Source organism: Arvicanthis niloticus, chromosome 1 (genome assembly GCF_011762505.2).
Source record: "Arvicanthis niloticus isolate mArvNil1 chromosome 1, mArvNil1.pat.X, whole genome shotgun sequence".
In the NCBI taxonomy this organism is placed as follows: domain Eukaryota; kingdom Metazoa; phylum Chordata; class Mammalia; order Rodentia; family Muridae; genus Arvicanthis; species Arvicanthis niloticus.
This window is the reverse complement of record NC_047658.1, coordinates 63,113,175-63,134,475: the sequence shown is the minus strand read 5'-3', so window position 1 is coordinate 63,134,475 and position 21,301 is coordinate 63,113,175.

Below are 21,301 nucleotides of genomic sequence, written 5' to 3'. Positions count from 1 at the left end.
CTTTAATTTAAAAAAAATATTTTAAGCACTGGGGAAATAAACATTAAAACCTACATTGAACAGCTGGACAGTAGTGGTGCACATCTTTAATCCCAGTGCTGGAGAGGCAGAAGCAAGTATATCTTTGAGTTCAAGGCCAGCTTGGTGTACAGAATGAGTTCCAGGACAGCCAAGGCTATGCAGAGAAATCCTGTCTTGAAAACAAATAAACAAACACAACAACAACAAAGTACAATTACCTAAAAATAATGTACATCTACCATGCTCATGGAATCCACTTATAAGCCAAGTAAGAGCAGGGCTTGGGGGGTGGGAGGTGGGGGACATCAGCAGAATAACTGGACACATTTTTTCCTTTTTAAGGATTTCTACTTCTCTATTACCCAGAAAGTCTCTCTCTCTCTCTCTCTCTCTCTCTCTCTCTCTCTCTCTCTCTCTCTCTGTCTCTCTCTCTCCCTCCCTCCCTTTCTCTCTCTCTGTCTCTCTCTGTCTGTCTGTCTGTCTGTCTGTCTCTCTCTCTCTCTCTCTCTCTCTCTCTCTCTCTCTCTGTGTGTGTGTGTGTGTGTTTGTGTGTGTGTGTGTCTGTGTGTCTGTGTGTGTCTGTGTGTCTCTGTGTGTGTATCTGTGTGTGTGTCTGGATATTTGTTTCCTTCTGTCTCTCTTGTCTCTGTCTCTGTCTGTGTGTATATTTGTCTCTATCTATCTATCTATCTATCTATCTATCTATCTATCTATCTATATGTATATATGTGTCTTTCCCTCCTTCCCTCTCTCCCTCCCTCTCTCCATCTCTTGCCACAGAAGACATGAATGATGGGCATTTTACCTTTCACACTTTTGCTATTTCTCTGGGCATCTCCTGGCACTTTTATAGGTTACACAACATTACACACAGTAGACTCATAGGCCAAGTGAATGCAATATTTGCTCAAACTGGTCCTGATTTACAGGCAAGTAGGTTTTTGAGGGAATTGTATAATTCTAGAAATGTCCTTAGGTACAATCTGAATGGCTTTAAAAACAATTACCATTTCACTTCAAATCCTTTCCTAAATCTCTCTTCCCTCAAAAGCTAACTCCCTGATACCTGTTTTGTAACAGCTTTACTGGTTATCTGGTCAAATAGACAGGCACCCTTCTGGAATAGAGTTTTCCTACTTATCAATGTTTACAATCGTTGTCTTCCCTTGTTTATCTGCACATAGAAGGTTCCCTATAAATAAATATATATTTAAAAGTGACACAAGAGAATGCAATGTAAAAATGGGTATGTGCCTGACTAATTTGCTAAAATGCTTAAATTAGCAAACTTGGACTTACTAAGATGTTAAAATTTTACAAGTTTTATACAATTTTTATTCCTTTAGGAGTATTAAGTAGAAAGGCCCAAGGGAAGATGCTTGAATTTCACTTACAAGGGGGAATAAAATAGTCATAGGTGGCAGATAGAGGGAGAGAACTGAAAGAGAGAGAGGATAGAGAAGGAAATGAGTGCATGTTCAGAATCAGGTGTGGGAAGAGTCAGGAGAGAGGTCCAGAAGGCCAGGAGATGAATGAAAATCAGCAGCTGGCAGAGGTGAGGAAGTGGGGGCCATCTTGAGGATGTACCAGAGACCTGGAATGGGAGAGGCTCCAAAAGTCTATGGAAGTGACTCTAGCTGAGACACCAAGCAGTGGGTAAACCTGAAGTAGTCACCTCCTGTAACCAGGCAGGACACCCAGGGGAATGATAAGGCCTCCAAACCACCCACAAAACTTTTGACCCAAAATTTGTCCTATCTACAAAAAAAAAAAAAAAAAATGCAGTGACAAAGATGAAGCAGAGAGGGAGGGAATGGCCAGTAATTAGCCCAACTTGAGACTTATCCCATGGACAAGCACCAATCCCTGACACTATTAATGACATTCTTGTTATGCTTGCAGACAGCAGCCTAGCAAAACTGTCCTCTGAGACATTCCACCCAGCAGCTGACTGAAACACATGTAGAGACCCACATTCAAACACTGGATGAAGCTTGGGGAGTCTTATGAAAGAGTTAGGGGAAGAATTGAGGGCCCAGTAGGGGATAGGACCTTCAGAGGAAGACCATCAGAGTCAACTAACTTGGATTGTTGTAGATTCTCAGAGACTGAACAACCAACAAAAGAGGCTAGACAGGCTTGACCTAGGGCCCCTCCAGATATGTAGCAGATGTATAGCTTAGTCTTCATGCATGTCCCTGAACCATTGGAGTGGAGTCTGTCCCTAAAGCTGTTGCATGTCTGTAAATCTCATTCCCCTAACTGGGGTTGCCTTGTCTGGCCTCAATAAGAGGATGCACCTAACCCTGCAGAGACTTGATGTGGCAAGGTGGGGGAATACTCAGGGTTGGCCTCCATCCTCTCAGAGAAGATGGGGGGGGTAACTGTGTAACTGGGGATTGGGAGGAGGGGTTCAGTGGTCTAGATATAAAGAGAAGGATAAAAGAAAAAAGAAAGAAAGAAAGAGAGAGACAGAGAGAGAGAGAGAGAGAGAGAGAGAGAGAGAGAGAAGACAAGACAAAAAATGCTTGTATAAATATGTAGTATTTGGGAACTTCTTTCTTGTATTTGTTACTATTATTGCTTAAGATGAAGTCTTACTCTGCTGTAGTAGCTCATCTCAAATTCCGGAGTTCAGGTAGTAATCTTCAGCCTCCTGAGTAGATGAGGTTATAGGAACACGACACTATATTTAGCTAAGTATAAAAATGTTGACTGGTCCTGGCTCGAGGTCCAAGAGCCCAAGGATGAGGAAAATAAAAAAGTAAAATTCAGAGATGTGAGAGGACATCTCCAGCCACTGGGAAGAAGACTTGGAAAGGTGGAACGTATCTTGATAAAGAACACTAAGAAAATTGCAACAGAGACACTGTCATGCTTGCTTTCTTTACACAAGCAGTGATTAATGCCACTTTGTGTATCAGATAACAGTTGGGTCCTAAAAGTGAACCAAGATTTCTTAAAACCAGTCATGCCCAATTAACTCAAAATTGACAGAAGGAGAAAAACACAAAATTGAAGTGGAGTAAAAGCTAATGTAAAAAGCATAGTGACACATGGAAACAGGGAGTCAGCAACGTGCAGAGGATGGTGAGAGAGAAAAAAAACAAAGAAGAGGAGGCTGAGATGTGATCATGGAAAATGTAAGCAGAATGTATTCAGAATTACAATGTAGCTCTGTTAATCCAGAATGGTATTGGTCAGAGCATTTACCACTAAAAGCATAAATATAGTCCCAGGGGATGAGGCTGCTGAGGCAGGCAGGCCAGTTCATGGAATACTTTTATGCTCCACTGTACAATGTGAAGGAGAACACTGAAAGCTGTTGCATATATATATATATATATTCATTAGTAAATGATTTAGTAATGAAAGCACTGAAATGTCACACACAGTACACATGTAGAAGTTAGAAGACAACTTTCTGGAGTTGGATCCTGCCTTCACCTGTCTTTCTGATTCTTTCTGCTATACTGCATACCCAAACCTCTAGGCTTCCAGCAATTTTCTTGTCTGCACCTCCTGCCTCCCCATAAGAACTCTGGGATTATAAAAATGTGCCAGTCCACCCAGTTTTATCTGAGGGCCCCAAGAGTAAAGTTGGGTTGTCAGATTTATATGGCAAGCAATTGTATTTAATGAGCCACTTCCCTAAAGCATTTGAAGGCTGAGAAAAGATGTTATAAGCATACCACAAAGATCAAGCACACAGGGCACCTCTGTACCCTGGTCAATGCCTACACATAAATATTCAATCAAAAAGAAGACAGGAAGAATGAATAGTGGCGCCTAGGCTGGTGGAAGCAGCCTGCTGTGCAGGGAGAAGAGCAGCAGGGAGGTGGATACCAAGTCATGTAGGATGCAGAGTTCAGGCTTTCTCTAGGCAGCAAAAGGAGCTGTTACAGGACAACTTTCTGTTTGTCCTGTAACAGCTTTCAAAGTAACAGTTGCTTGATTAGCTATTGACATTGTGCATTGAATGTTTTTTTGCATTAGATAGGAATGTGAGGGGAAAACCTATCTACACACCTACCTTATTGTGCTTCCTATTGCTATAATCAAACAGCATGTCTAAAAGCAACTTAGAAAGGGGAGAACTTCTTTCACCCGACACCATGTAGTCTATCATAAAGTCAGAGAAGAAACTCAAGGCAGGAATGTTCCGCGCCCCTTCCGAATCCCCTCACCCCCAAGAGAGACACAGGAGGCAGTGTTCGGGTAGTTACTACAACGAGGCTTTATTCTTGAATCAGCTGAAGCGGAAGACCCCAAGCCCAGAAAAGGCACTGCTAATATGCACCCTAGAGTGTCATGTTCACTTCTGATTGGCTGTTCACTCATCACCCCATATTACGTCCCGGGATGGGCAGTGACTTGGCGCACTTTCGCCTCTTGCACCTGCGCAGTTTAGTTGTTTACTTGTGGGAGCACCGGATGCCAGTGCCATCTTGTAATGACGAATGTTGTCACCGCTCGCCGGCTCCCTACACAGGAACCTGGAGACAGAAACTGAAGCAGAGACCATGGAAGAATGTTACTTGCTGACTAGCCACTTAATAACTTTTTAATCTCCCAGGACCGTGTGTTCACATGTTCAGAAGTGACACCACACACAACAGTCTAGTGTATCCTCCTCCTAATAACTTTTTAATACTCGCAGGGCCATGTGTTCACATGTTCAGAAGTGACACTACACACAACAGTCTAGTGTATCCTCCTACATCAATTAACAACCACCAAAATACCTTCACAGACTTGCCTACAGGGCAGTCTCATGGGAGTATTTTCTTGATTGAAGTTCCCCGTTTCCAGATAATCTCATGGCAACTTGACAAAAAAAGAAAAAGAAAAAAAAAAACCCTAACCAGTATACCATCTGTTTGTTTTACCTTTAAATATTTTCTTGAATTATTTCTTTCTAAATAGAGAAAAGGTAGTTAAAATTTTGAATAGTTTTATATGTTTATAATGATACTTTAGACAGGTAGACATTATATTTTACCTTTACATAGTATGTTCTAATTTTTTTATTGTCTTACCTATCTATTGTCATGACTAAACACCATGAACAAGGCTACTTTTTAAAAAAATTTAATTCTGGGGTCACAATTGCAGAGGGTTAATGTCCATGGATGTGGTGCAGAGCATGACCGAAAACCAGCAGGCATAGCACTGGAGCAGTAGATAAGAGCCTGCATCCTTATCTGTAAGTGGGAATCAGAGATTGCTAACTGGGTTTGGACTTTTTGAAACCTCAAAGCCCACTGCTAGTGACACACCACCTCTAACAAGGCCACAACTTGTAATCCTTCCCAAACAGTTCCATAACTGGGTGCAGAGCATTCAAATATAAACACTCAAAAATAGAATGAGAATAAATATTCTCATTCAAACTACCACATCCTGATAAAGAAAAGTATTTATATTTTGCATACCTGGCATGATGTGCACGCGCACACATATGTATACATACATGAGTGCATTTGTGAGCTCACATGCATCAGAAGGTGCACAAGCATGTGTGTGCATCCTTGTTGAGGCAAAACCCAATCTTAGATGTAGCTCCTTGGTTGTTATCCATACGGTTTTTTGAAATAGGTTCTACTACTGGCCTAGAGATAACCATGTAGGCTAGACTTCTCAGCATATAAACACATGGAATAATCTTATAGCTGCCTCACTAACACTGGGCTTACAAGCATGTACCCTCAGGCCCATTTTTTGTTACATGGATTCTGAAGGAAATCATATTGCCAACTGTGCATCTCACAAGTCCTGAATGATATATCTTAATTCAGATTTGTGTAGTGTAGTCTTCATCTAAATTCTCTCTGTGGTTTACATTAAAGCAAATTAAGACTGATAAATGCCAATGGAAAAGCATGTCAGGAAAGGACCACTGAAGATCAGAAATACAAACCACATTGCCCTTGGTATGCACATACAGGCATTCAGTCAATATGTGCCAAACAGATGAATGAAATAGACTCTATTGAAGTGGCTTGAAGTCAAAATCCATCTTTTTTCCTGTGACTCCATGACCTGTGACAAATTGTTAAGTTATTTTATGCCTTAGTTTTCTCAATAAGTTACTAGTATAAAGTCTTACAAGATTAAGCACAAAGAAGAATGACTCTGAGTCATAGTGTAGGGAAAAGCCTGACAGTTAATATGTGAGGTTGAGCCTGGGATCTTGCGTGTCTAACGAGATCCAATTGATGTCAACGTTGTTTCCATGAGGACCAGACTTTAAATTTGAGGATGAAAGAGGTCAGAAAAGCTAAGAAGATATACAAACATTCTAAATATGCTAAATACTACTATTTAAAAGTTACTCATATATTCATTTAGCAAGTCTTTATTAGTTATGAATGCCATATATTTAGTGTTCTATATTTTGGTTTCTTTTAAATATTTCTTCTGTTACAACCAAAGATAGAATAAATGCACTATCTCATTTCTTCATAGATTCGGGCATGTTTTCAAAGAAATATGTAGTTCTTTTGATGCCACTGATACATAGTATAAATTCCACTTAACACTGGTAATCAACTGCCCATAAGAAGTTCAATACTAGTTTCTTTTTTGTTATTATAATATTTTTGTTAAGTCTTAAGGATTCAAATATATTTAGTTTGTCTTTTAAAAATATTTTTAAACATTATCTAAATTAATTTAAATTTATTTCTTAACCAATAAGATTTTTAGCTCTAAGGGAAATTACTGTCTTTGAAATAATGAGAATCCCCTCCTAGGAACAAGACAGTTTTTCTTCTATTCCTATATTTCTTTTTTATTTACTTAACATGATTTTCTATTAGAAATAAGCTTATAATGTTTCGTGGTAAAAATAGAAGTATAAATATAGACATGAGAAGACGGAAATTATAAAACTCAGGCTTACTGATTTCTAAGCTGTGCTACTACTATACAGGTAGGAATTCAACTGTTTTTTTAATAGGGTTACCATACCTAGTGTTAATTTGTTTCTTATCACTAATACAGAACTTTGATGCAAAATGCTAATTAATGAGTATTTCTTGGGCAAGCAAACCAGAATTGGGAACTCTTCCTGCCTACCCGACCCCTGCTCTTTTTTGTTTAAACAAAGTTGGAACCCTGCCTGCTCCAGAACCTCAGCCAGCTGCTGAGTGCAATGACCAACAGACCTGCTGGCCTAGACCTCTCTGCTGGCCCCTGGGTTCCCATTGCTTGTGACATCCCTTTACCATAGCTTTATTATATTACTGCTGATATTTTCTTGAACATGGAGTTGGTATGCTTCCTGCTACTTACTTCTACTTACTTTCTTTTTTTTTTTTTTTTTTTTTTTTTTTTTTTTTTTTTTTCCTTTTCTTTGCTCTATCTATAACAACAAAAAATCTGGAGGCTGATAGACCTTCACATCAGGCCTTCCACCTTTTACTTATTTTCTCAAGACTCCCCAAAGCACATGAACATTTTTCTCTGTAAAAGGAGAGTATTTTTTAATACTAGTGATCATAATAATAAAACCAAATATATGTAACTCTAAAGTACCAGACAGCAGACATCATAATTTATGTAATTAGTTAGAAAGACTATTTGTTACATTGTATTGAAAAAAACAAACAAACAAACCTATGGTTATTTCCTGTATTGCTGAGAGCAAACTACCAAGATTTCAAAGTTAATTTCCACTCATAAATAATGCATTACAAAGCCTAAACCACACAGGCATGTGCTTGGATTTCATCACTGAGCTACTGTCGCCATCTGCTGGGCCTCAAACTACCTACATCTGGAACTGGAGCTGGAATCAAGGTCCCAGTACATTTCTATCTTCTGTGATGGCAGCTTTCTGGACCAGAAAGGAACTGTTTACACCAGATGTCTGATAAATGGATTCATATCAAATGACTGCTCTTGGTTCTCTTCAAAAAGTGTATCCATAAGGCAGGGAGATATCCCTCACTGAAGATATGTTTCTGCCATGCAAATATGGGCAAAGAAGAAAGCAGGGGCACAAGAGAATGGATTTGGCTACTACCTGGACAATTAATAAAAATAAAAATGCCATATTGTGTTATGCAACTCACACAAACTCAGCCAATCCTGACTGAGAACCTGCCATCCTTTGACAGCATCAGGGACCCTGTACACATTCACGGCACTCAACCCAGTCCCAAAGTGAGCTTCTGGGGCTCTGAGAGCACCCTACAGTGAAAAACCAGCTTTCAAGTCCATTTCCTTCTGGGTCAGGTTTTTTATTCACTAATTCATGAAAATTCCAACACATTTAGGGTCTGAGAGCCCTTGACATTGGTACCTTCAAATGGTAAAAACACACAGGCAAAAGACCAATGACATCTTAAAAGTTAAAAGTGAGGTAGAAGCATGAGAACCTCTTGCTCTTTTGCCTGAGCTTGCGACCCTTTTCCTCCCCCTATTGAGTTTCCTTGTCCAATCTCTCTATGTGGGCTCTTGTTTTATATCTTCATTTGGTCCTGTTTTGATTCTATTTCTGGAGGCCTGCTCTTTGCTGAAGAGAAATGAGGGATGAGTAGATCTTGGGGGTGGAAAAACTGGGAAAAGGAAAGGAAACTGATCAGAATGTATTGTAAGAGAAAAAGTCAATTTTCAATCAAAATATTTGTTTAAAGTGAGTCTCCTCTGCTACTGTTTGCCAGATGTCCTCAAAATGCAAAACACAGAAACATTTACATTCTCAGATTCTCAGTTTGAAAGCTGAGGATTCACCTCACAAGTAAAGTTAGAATGCTTTGTCCAGGTGTGTTGAGCCAGTTTTCTAGTGGTGAGCGCATTCCCATGACCGACAATTGCTTCACATATTTCTCTTTTCTTCACGTAGCCTGGTACTTCATCACACTGAAAGGCAGATCTTTATGGAGTTCTATGGAGTAGCTTCATAGTGAGTGGGACCCAAGTACTGGAAGTTTAGAGTTTCACAACTACCTCCTTGAACTTTTTTTAAATGACCTAAGTAACAAAGAAAGAGACAAAGGAACATGTGGACAAAAGAGATGCTTGGCCACTCCTCACCACATCATCACAGATTCTTGAAACTCTTCACCCAGTCCTTCCCCTCTCTAACCTGCTGCTAACCCCTACACATGTCCACAACCACATAACTCTCAGGATCAAATTCTTTAGATTTTTTCCTCTGCCTTCTACACAAAGGGCTCCTGCAGTACCATGGTGGACCTGATGGGTCTGCTGGACAATTGGGAGAAGACCCTGTCCCCCAGTGAAAGATTTATCTCTACATGGAGGTTGCAAGCCTGCTAGCATTGTCCTTTAAACTGGGGTTTCAAGAAAAAAGAGATTCACTTCACTGCCTTGCCACAGCCTCGTATTTTTATTTTACATAAATGCTCAACAAATAATGTAGCTGGCGCTGTCCTTAAAGTAATATTTATATTTTAATATTCAGAAAGAAATTCTAATAGTAAGCTATTAGTGGAATTTGCTTTAAGTTCCTTCGGTTAAATCCTCTGTCTGCTGGCACCAGCAGTCTGGCTTCATATTCATACAGGATCAGTTATTTGGAGATCAAAGCACAAACAAATTTTAAAAATCAATTCTAGCAAAAAAAAAAAAAGAGAGAATATATATCACCACTAAAGATGTTCTATCTTATGGAACCATATGGCATTTTCCTTTTTTAAACTGATGGGAAAGAAATGGCTGGTTGGGAGAAGTCTAATACTTTTCCTCATCCTGTGTGTCTCCTTTCTATTAAAGCTGTGTTCTGTTAGCTGGCACTGACAGCAAAGCCTGTTGGGAATTAGTTCATTTTCTAGATTAAACAGCTAAAAAACCATGTTTGCTTTTCACTATTTTTTTCTTTAGGAAACAGGTTGCAAACTATATTTTGTGGTCTCAGCAAGAATGCTCACTCTATTCATGATGTTTAAGAAATAATATGCTCCCTTTTATATTGTTTAAGAAATTCAGGCTCATCCGCTATCTTCTTTTATTTCTCGATTGTGTGGCTATATGAAGTTACTCATGAAAACTTGGGAGTAGGAGAGGTTTTTATGATGGCCACATTCTCTGGTTCTACTCAGTCTTTTCTGCCTCTGCTCCTTACACATACAAGTGCCTCAGGGATCATTTTAAAGACAAATGGCACCATTACATTTCTGTCTGTTGAAGACTAGTAGGTCTCTAATGATGAAAGAATCTGCCACATTAACAGAATGTACCCTGCCACTGCGATGAAGAGTCTTGCAAAATATACTAGAAGGCAAGCAGAATCTAGAGAACTGTAAGTTCATTGTACCACTTTCATTGTTTAACTCCATAGAAGTTAGACAAGATTATGGTTTAACCCTAACTAAAAGGAAAAGACTTTCAGGGCAATGTCAACAAGTCTGCTCAGGTGTTTGCTTCTTCTGAATCTATGTTTAAAAAAATAAGAAAAGAGATGAATCTATGTTTAAAAAAATAAGAAAAGAAACATTTGAGTCTGTTTTTTTTTTTTTTTTAATATCAAAAACCTTTAACACAATGGCCTTATTTTTAACTTAGTCCATTGGGAAGAAGGCTAGCGCTCACACAGGGCAATAAAGCAATTATCTAGAATAAAAGACAACGATAAGAGGCTTCCCTTTGGAGGTCTAGAAAGTGAATTTTCTAACGTACAGTACGGTTGTGGTGAAGACAGAAAGGGCATCAGTGATTGGAGTCTATGTCCTTCATGAACTTTAAGGGAGCTCTCCTTGGCAGCCTCTTTAGCACTGTCACCACAGTCCTCTACCCTTGCATGCTTGGTTTTCCATTACTCTACTGATAAAGACTTCCATGCCAGGATCCTGGTCACTGCTTTATGATAAATTTCCATCAGTGACTGAGATCAGGAAAGAAGGCAAATCTTTCACTGAATCTGGGCCACTGATTTTACTCACACTACATTCCAGCTGGAAAACCTCCCTTGTATGTAAAGTATTCTCTCTCCTGCAGTTTTTATCTGCCAGTCCAAAGAGTCCTTCTAGGCATCTAAAACACAGCCCATCTCTCTTATAAGAATCACCATCATATGGAATCTAAATTATCTTTTCTTCAGGATGACTGTATCCCTGAATTACCAAATTTTAGAACTCTCAACTCAGGAGTGGGAGAGGATCCTGACCTCTGACAGTAGCTTCAACTAATTCAGTGACTCTGAGTGGTACATGGGAATACTGTCAATCCCTGTTTAACAAGCTGGCATATTTCATCATTAGTCAATCTCTAACAGCCTCCTTCCACCTGAGACAGCATATTCTGTAGAACAGGATGAATGGGGCATCAGAGTATTGCTCCCTTCTATGATTTCTGCCAGAAATACCAATATAGACCACCTGTCCAATTTTCCATGATTCACACCACAACTGGGAAACATTCTACCTGCCATCTGTCACTTTCTTTTTCTGTCAGATTTCTTGTAAGGCAAAGGAAACTGATTGTGTTTTTACATATAAATTACACTGATCTTGGTGGTAAAACACCTGACTGAGCTATACAACTTAATAAACGCAGCCTGTTCAGAAAAACCATGTCACACAAGATGGAATGGCAGTCATCTATCAAGACTGGCATGCCGTGCCTGCCTGTATGCTCCCAACTCAGCTCTGGTCTCAGCTGATCTTGGAGTCGTCTCATCTTTCTCTTATGTGTCTCTCTCTTTTGTAGGATGAATTTTGCAGAAATCCTGTCCTTTTAGAAAGAGATAAGTGTGGAGAAGAGCACCCACTTTTGAGCTAGACAGTCTTGGCAAGGATCACCATTCCACTTCCTGAATGCTAGTGAAGTGCACTAGGGCGATGCACTGGTCCTCAGTGCTCTGAAGAGAGAACATGAGTTTTGACATTGCTGTCCTTAAGATGCTATGGAATTAGAAATAAAACTTTCCAAATGCCTGAAATGCTATTGGTCATCCACAAAGAGAAGTCATTCTTAGAACAACAGAAGTCATTTGTCTAAACACACTTTCCCTTTCCTCCACCCAAAGGCTACACATTGTTGTGACTAGCCACTTCAGTTGATTTTGAAAGTTCAAGAAAGCTTCTCCAGAATAAGAAAGGTTCAAGTGCAGGGATAATATCTAGAGAGTAGAAAAAAAATACTCTTACTTTATTTGGGTTAACTTATATATAAATAGAGTTAAAGAAAGAGAGAATTTTCACAACAAAACCAGACCTCCTATAAATAAAAATAATTCTAAAAGCCTGGAAGAACATTCAAGAGTCAACTGAGCCCTACAGATCTATCTTGCCTGCCTTTTCCTCCATGACCAGCTTCACTGACCACATGGCTCTGCCTTTCATGACTCAATGTTCCCCTACACATTTCTTTCCTTGCTGTTACAATCGAATGTGCTGTGATATCCCACATCTGTATTTCTCAAGGTTTTTGCTTACATGGGACTACTACTTATCCATCAGCCTCCTGACTTCTTGACTTCCAAGAAGCCTATTTATAGTCCCAGTGACAGACAGTCCTCTTGAACTCTCTGTCCCTACTGACCACAAGGACTGCATATACCTCAAATTCAAACTTCCCAGTGGAAAAAGACTCCCTACGTTGGTTTATCACTGTCAAAGATAATCAACATCACCAACATTGGGAATAGTTCTTACACCAGGCCACCATATAGACTTGCCAGCCAGCCTCAATGCAGACTGCTAACCTGAGTCTAATCAATTATAGCAAGGAGCTCAAACCTAAAATTCTGTGAGGGCTTAAGAATGCCCTTAGGATTGCTCCTATCCACAGTAGGCTGAAGACTTGGCAGACAGTCAACACAACAGATTCTGCTCCAAAACATCTCTTTCCTCAGGCACTTTCATTCCAGAAAAGGCTTGTTATACAAAGCAGAGAATTGATTACTGTACCAAAAAATGGCACTTTTTATACAGGATCGCTCATTTCAGAAATTTCAGAGTAGATGGAAGCACAAATGTCATACCAAAGCTGTGTTCCTTAAAACAGGGAGTTTTTGTGTTAGAGAAAGCTTTGCATCTATTTCCAGATACAACAAGGTGAATACCAAATGCCTACTGGGGTTCTGGGTAGAACACTCATCGTGTTCACAGGATAACTGGGGAAATCTGAGATAGCATCTGACAGCATAGTTGGGAAGGCAATTATGTTCTGAATGCAGTGAGTCATCTTCTTTAGCTCTGATTTTTTGAGGCTGTGTGTGATAGTTCCTCAATTCAGTAAGTACTAATGAATCACATAATAAAATATACTAAAAAATAAAAGAAGAAAGAAAGAAAGTAAAAAAACTGCTTGTTGAATTTTTTAATTTTTAATACCCATGGATGATAACACACAATTTCAAAATAGCTTTCTTGAGTACTAGGTAAAGAATGTTACAAAAAATCAGTGAAACAATTGCATTTCATGCCTGGACTTCACGCCTCTAACTGTGATTTTCCACTCCTTTATTTCTTGGAAACATAACCTTAACCTTTTCCCTTGAAGCATTCAAGACTAACAACATCACAAAGTCAACTCTCTTTGCTTATAAGCTGTATGAATTTCTGTTTTAGTTTGTTGAAGGGCGGGGGGGGCGAGAGAGGTAGAGTTTAAAACAAGAAAGAAGAAAACCTTGGCAAAATCAAGAGGCTTTTTCCAAATGTTTGGAAGCATTGCATCTCACTTTATAGGTTTAGGGCAATTTACATGACCTAATAAATGATGAAAAACACAGTATCTTTGCTTTATGAATGATCATGAGGTCAGAGGACTCAAGGGTGATATAAGGGCAGTAATGATCTCACCTCTGAAATGCTGTTGAGGACAGTTACACAGATGTTCCTGCAAACGAATCAGTCCAACAATTTCATGCCTCATGCTGGCTGGGCTGACTCTCTCTGAGCAGCCCCACTGTGGTGATTTTGTAATGTACCATTTGTTCCATGAAAGTAGTCACTTTTTAAAGCAGTATAATGAAGAGGCTTAGTAGGTACCATCATGAACCTTCAGAAAGAAAAAAACCCACCACTTTTGTATAGAAAAGTATAGCAAAAAATGATTTTTATAAGTTAGAAGATGGCCTTTTATTTCTATTGGCCTAAATGGGCACTAATTGAACCAAACAGGTGGAGTTCATCTGGCTCAAACATCTCAACAAGGGGTGGTTGATGACATTTTGAAGAAAAAGATAGGAGATACTTAATAGTGCCTGAGTTGACAGTATGCAGTATGATGGCAGTTAGAGATTGATTAATGTGCACATACATGTCAGGAAAACTATAGATTAAGGTTCTATGAGCAGTATGATTGACTCTGTTGGGGACCACCCAAAATATCTGTGTACTCATTGATAGTTGACTAACACTTCTCTTACTAATTCATGTAAGATTTGCTCACCAGGATGTCTTAAAATTCATGTCTGTGGGTCTGCAGAACAATCGCAGTAATACTATAGGGTTTGCCTAGTAAATGGTAGGATGTCAGCTCACTTAAATTAAAGCCCCAATATCACAGAAAAAAATTTCATCTATGGCATATCCACGAAATGTTGTAGGCTAGGAAAATAGCCACATGTCAGGGGAAGATGCTGTCTCAGAACATAAAGTAGCAATAAAAAATATATCTTCAATCAATCTCTGTCCTCTGTAGGTACATACATATTCTTACATACACAAACACACACACACATACAAACACACACACACAAAGAAACCACATATGCACTCTAACATAACACATGCAGAAAGACTGTCTTGTCCTTATGGCAGTTCTATCATTAAAATAGTACTATAGTACTTTATGATTTAATATGCTACCTGGAGAAAAATTTTCTGTTTTGTGGCTTTGATAGTTTCTCTGCACTGAGAGATCTAGTTTATGAGTCCAAAAGAACTTGACATAGGGTAACAGATAGCCAATTTGTACAAGACACCTTAAATTAATTGCTTTTCTAAGTCTTAAAATGCACATAATAGTAGCTCCTATCAGAGACATTGTATGGCTAGAGACCATGTTAATAAACCAATTCGTTTGCTTTTAAGTATGTTATAACCCCTTGACAATCCAGTTGCTACCTTTATTCCTATTCTTTCCATAGTAGGCTCTTCTCTGGACTATATTGTAGGTCATGGTGCCAACTTACTTTCTATTCCTTGTTTTTTTTCTTTTATTTTTTTTTGAGGGGATTAACAGTGGCACTATTACATTCTTTCTGATTTGTTATTAGCATCTGAAGTGAAAACAAAGACAATTCTGGCAGAGATTTCTTTTCCTAGATTGTTGAACCTATCTTGCTGTCCCTACTACTGCAAACCCAACATGATATGCCTATACTTTTACAGTCTTAGTGAATATGATTATTGACTATTATTTAATTAACAGATGATAAGGGTCATGAATTCTATGTCAGTTGCCCCTGCTCTGGATCTAGATAAATGCCAAATCAAAGGATTAGCAAATATGTCCCAAGGCAAATACTCATCAAACTCTGAGAGGTATCTAAATTTTAGCCATACTATAAAGAAATTGAATGGAACAACTTGCATGCACTGGATTTATGCAAGTAGAATGACTGTGGACACCTACCAGTGGACTCATAATCAATAACATAAAACTTGGCTCAACATTAAAAGATAATAATGATTAAATGTCCCATTCACTATCCAGACATGGGAAGGAAAAGGAGGGGATATGTTTATATATAAAGTCATAACTGAATGAGTAGCTTTTAGTAATTTAAGGAAAAGCCAATTCTTTGGCTGTTAGGTGTGTGTTCAAGAAGAAACACCAAATTAAATTGCAGCATGAATAAGAAGTTCGGGCTGCCCACTAAACCCACCCTATCCCAAACCTGAAATCTAAACTTTTCTTCTTTCTACAATTAGGTTCATTATCTACTCCAAACTCCTATAAAACTGGTAATATTCACTCAAAGTGTTACTTTCCCTGAATTTAATATTTATGCCCTTCCTCCTAACTTTTGCAAATTAGCTCTCTGACTAGGAAGGAAGAATTAGATTTTTTAAAAACCTATCTCCACATCCAGCAGAATATAAGAGAAAAGACTGAACACCAAGAGAAGTAGTTAAGACTTGACAACTCCAACCTCCAAGAACCCAGAGGAAGCAGGGATCCCAGGCGCTCTAATTTGGACAGTGTCTTAGAAACTAGTTCTCAGATCTGAGGCCTAGATCAGACCTCTGCCAGGTCTGCTGTTGTGTGGACCCTGGATTCCACCTGAGACATACTGGAAGGTCCACTCAATCCAGAGCCACAGAGGAACAAATGAACTCAGAGCTTCAGACAACGTTTCCTGAGATGTTCTAGAGGAGACACTGCACCCAGAACAGCAGACACCTAGCTGGACTACTACCTTGGAGGCACCATATCCTGAGGCATCCTAGAGGTACCACTATAATCAGTGCAGCTGGAAAAGATCACAGAGACATCTGGACGCCTAGGAGATCAGACACAAGCTAGATAACTAGAAAGACAGGCTTCAGTCAGAGACAGCAAGTACAGGCAGCACTAGAGTTAACCAGATGGCAAAAGGCAAGAGCAAGAATGTAAGCAACAGAAACCAAAGTTACATGGCATCATCAGAACCCAGCTCCCCCATCAGAGTAAGCCCTGAACACCCCATCACACCAGAAAAGCAGGAATCAGAATTAAAATCACTTCTCATGATGATGATAGAGGGCTTTAAGAAAGACATAAATAACACTCTCAAAGAACTTAAGGAGAGCACTGGTAGACAGATAGAAACCCTTAAAGAGGAAACACAAAAATCCCTTAAGGAATTTCAAGAAAATGCAACCAAACGGGAAAAGGAATTAAACAGAACCATGCAGGATCTAAAAATGGAAGTAGAAACAATAAAGAAATCACAAAGGGACAATACCCTGGAGATAGAAAACCTAAAAAAACAATCAGGAGTCATAGACACAAGTATCACCAACAGAATACAAGAGATGGAAGAGAGAATCTCATGTGCAGAAGATACCATGGAAAACATTGACACAACTGTCAAAGAAAATGCAAAATACAAAAAGCTACTAACCCAAAATATACAAGAAATCCAAGACACAATGAGAAGGCCAAACCTAAGGATAATAGGTATAGATGAGGGGGAAGACTCCCAACTAAAAGGACCAGTAAATATCCTCAACAAAATTATAGAGGAAAACTTCCCTAACCTAAAGAAAGAGATGTCCATAAATATACAAGAAGCTTACAGAACTCCAAATAATTTAGACCAGAAAAGAAATACTTCCCGCCATATAATAGTCAAAACATCAAATGTACAAAACAAAGAAAAAATACTAAAAGCAGTAAGGGAAAAAGGCAAAGTAACATATAAAGGCAGACCTATAAGAATTACACCAGACTTCTCACCAGAGACCATAAAAGCCAGAAGATCCTGGACCGATATCATACAGACCCTAAGAGAACACAAATGCCAGCCCAGACTACTATACCCAGCAAAACTGTCAATCATTATTGATGGAGAAACCAAAATATTCCATGACAAATCCAAATTTACACAGTATCTCAACACAAATCCAGCATTTCAAAGAATAATTGGTGGAAAACTCCAACACAAGGAGGGAAACTACAACCTAGAAAAAGCAAGAAAGTAATCTTCCAAAAACCCCAAAAGAAGAGAGTTACACAAACATATCTCCACGGATGTTAGCCCAAAAGCTTGGATTATCGAAGACTCAACCCACAGACCACATGAAGCTCATGAAGAAGGAAGACCAAGAGGGGATGCCTCAGTTCTACTTAGAACGGGAAATAAAAATGCTCAAGGGAGCAAATAGGGAAACAAAACATGGAACAGGAACTGAAGGAGAGGCCATCAGGAGACCTTTCCACCTGGGTATTCACCCCATGTACAGCCACCTAATCTAAACACTATTGTGGATGGCTGGAAGTGCATAATGTGAGGAACATGATATAGCTGTCTCCTTAGAGGTCAGCCAAAGACTAAAACACTCAGAGGACAATGTTCACAATTAACCACTGATATGATCAGGGGTTTCCCAATGGAGAACTTAGTGAGAGGACTGAAGGAGCAGAAAGGGTTATTGACCCCAGGTGGAAAGCAACAATACCAAACAACCAGAGCCCCCCAGGGTCTAAACCACCAGCCTGGGAACACATAGGGAGGGACCCAAGACTCCAGAGGTATATGTAGGGGAGGATGGCCCTGTCAGACATAGGTGGGAGAGGAGTTTTTTGGTCCCATAAAAAAAATGAATGAAAAATGAATGAATGAACACACAGTGGGGGGGATGTGAGGGCGGGGAGGGGATAGTGAGGGGGGTAGGTGTGGTCACTGCCTCATAGAAGCATGAGGAGGGGGATGGGATAGGTTTCTGGGTGGTGGGAGGAAGTAGGCTAAGGGGATAAAATCTGAAACGTAAATACTACAACCAATTTTAAGAAGCGGGAAAAAAAAAAAGTCTTCAGAACCAACATCTTTTAAAAAAAAATGTCAGCGCCCTGGGGGTGGAAATTTTTTTTTTTCTTGATACTAAAACTTGTTCTGAGAATTGTATATTGCAGAATACACAGCCTTGGTGTATCTACTCATCAAGCATACTGAGCCGACCTGCCCAAACCTCTGATGTCCTGGAATTCCATCTGGATTCAGTGAAGACACAGCATCGGAGGCTTATCAACTTACTCTCCCCCCCACCCCTCTTCTAAAATCTCAACGCCCTTAATCAGCTTGAAGAAGTTAAAGAAGAGTCAGCGCCCCTATTCCCTGAGCTTGGGGACTAATGTGTTTAATAATGGTCTGTCTTTCTAGGGACAAGTAGTGGTTTTGTTGGAACAGGGGGGATTAGCTAGGACTTACTGCATAGCCATAACCTACTGGTAGAAATCTGTATACTTATTATCAAGATGAAGTTATAAATTCTTAAATGGTACAAAATTTACTTTGATCTCAAATTTAAGGTTTTCATTGGTACGAGCCTCTTATTAATATAAAAATGAGATGAATATTGATACACTCATGGGCATTGTGCCTGTATAACACATTTAGGAATACAATGCCTAGACCCAGCCCTTTTTTAACTTTTTTAACTGATTTGGGATGGTTAACCTATGAGTTAAGGGACTATAGCAAATTCATATTTTTGAGTTTATTGTTAGGGTGCTTTCCATATTTTACTTAGAAATAGCTGAGAGGAGTGAACAGAAAACAGTCCAAGTTACCTTACATGGATAGTTGGTTTTCAAAACATCAGAAGTCCATAGAACTGATGCTACAAATATTTATATATTAATGTTCATATTGATTAGAGACCTGTCTGCTCCTGACAGCTTCCTGTCGTGGATTCTAAGAAGAAATTGAGCATCCTTGGAGTTACTCCAGTTGTGTGGTAATAGCCACTAGGCAAGAATTGCCTCTCTCCATCTACAGACAAATTACTGTCCAGAAAAGGACAAACATGCAGAATAGTCGACTGATTATATCTGCCTAGACAGAGTAATCAGTCCTTAATAATCCTGCATCACCAAGGTCTGTCAGATGATTCTGGGCCAGAAGGCTGAAGATTTGATGCTCCAACGTTCGGTAGTATAGGGGCTTTTCAGGTGTTCAGAGGTCTCTATAAATTGGCTAAGTTTTAGAAGCTATGCTTTGTGCTTCCCACAATTATAGTTAACTCAGTCATTCTGGATTTCTGATGGGGTTGAAAACTTATAGCTATTTACCGTAAGAGAAAAGATTTGAGTGGATGGTAGTCAGCTGACATTCATCCTAAAGCCAGGTTCAGAACTAAATGTTTTAGTTAGGATAGATGACAGAGGTGCTGGTTAGTCAACAAAATGATGGACTGGATATTAGGACTATCTTGTACCTCACTGGTACAAATTGGCATAATTATGCTCTAATTGTATTTTGAGAGAAAAGTTTCATTTTAACAGGAAGGGTGATGTGTAGGAAGAGCTAAGGTAGGAGGAGTACTGAGAGCAAGAAAAGGAGTAAGAAGAGAAGGAGAAGAAGGATAGGAGAAGCTAGGTGATGAAAGAGAGAAAGAGGGGGGAGACAGGGAGGCAGATATTCATGTATCTCCACCAGTCAAAGATAGTTGTTATATCTAGGTCGGTCAGTGGGTTACACCTCTGATTGAACAATTCCAAACTTATAACGCTTACGATTAACATTATTTAAAAAAAATGTATAAATGCAAAAAGGAAAAGGGGGCATGTGATAGGGGTTTTCTAAGGGGGTGGGGGGAATGGGGAAAGGGGACGGCATCTGAAGTGTAAATAAAATATCTAATAAAAAAAAACAAAAAAAAAACAAAAAAAACAAAACAAAACAAAACAAAAAAAAGACTTGACAACTGCCAACTCCAGATGTGTTTAAAGGTACAGATTTATAATTTATGCATAACTGATGAGAAGACAGTCTAATAAAAGACTGAGAAATGAGGAGAAATAGCACTGACTAACCCCCATAAGTTCTTTCTGAGACCTGTGCTTAGTTCTCACAACTCTACAAGGCAGCTTTGTTAACCTCATTTTCTAGATGAGAAAATGGACTACCAGGAGACAAGGTATTTGACTAGGATCACACAGATGCTCAAAAGAAATAGATATTAATATCTTCAATACTCCACCTTTCTCTTCAGTTCTACTCCTTGTATACTTTTGAGATTGTAATTGATTTTCATTCTTAACTGCTAAGCTCACAGAAAAGTCCAGAGGCTTAGAGCCTCCCCTAGTCATAATAGAGAGCAGAAACCCAATGAAAGAGACTATTAATTACACCCCCATTACCATTCTCATCACAATGCATGCAACACAGCAGTCTGGCACTTCAAATTAAGTGAGGCATGGAGGAACACTCAAGCACACTAGAAGGCCCTTGTACACAGCTCAATAATTTGAACTGGGATTCTTCTAATATTTGATTGGCCAAAGCAATTCTTGTCACAAAAGCTTTTGCTCACTGGTTTTTGTTGTTGTTGTTGTTGTTGTTGTTGTTGTTGTTGTTGTTGTTGTTGCTATTTTGGGTTGGGTTAGGTTGAGTTGAGTTGGGTTGATTTTGGTTGTGTTTTTCCCTTCTAAGTCTGTATGAGAATGAGTTTGCCAGATACGTGTTCCACCTGGAGATGATGGGGTATCTAGAACTTCTTGTGCAAAATCATGCAAGAGGCAATCTATACAAGCATTAGCAGGACAAATGCTCAAGAAAAATGCATGAACATAAGCATAATTGTACCACAATGGCTCTCATTTATTCTCTGAGTACTCCGTAAACTCGGGAAACTGGACCAAGCATGCACCTACA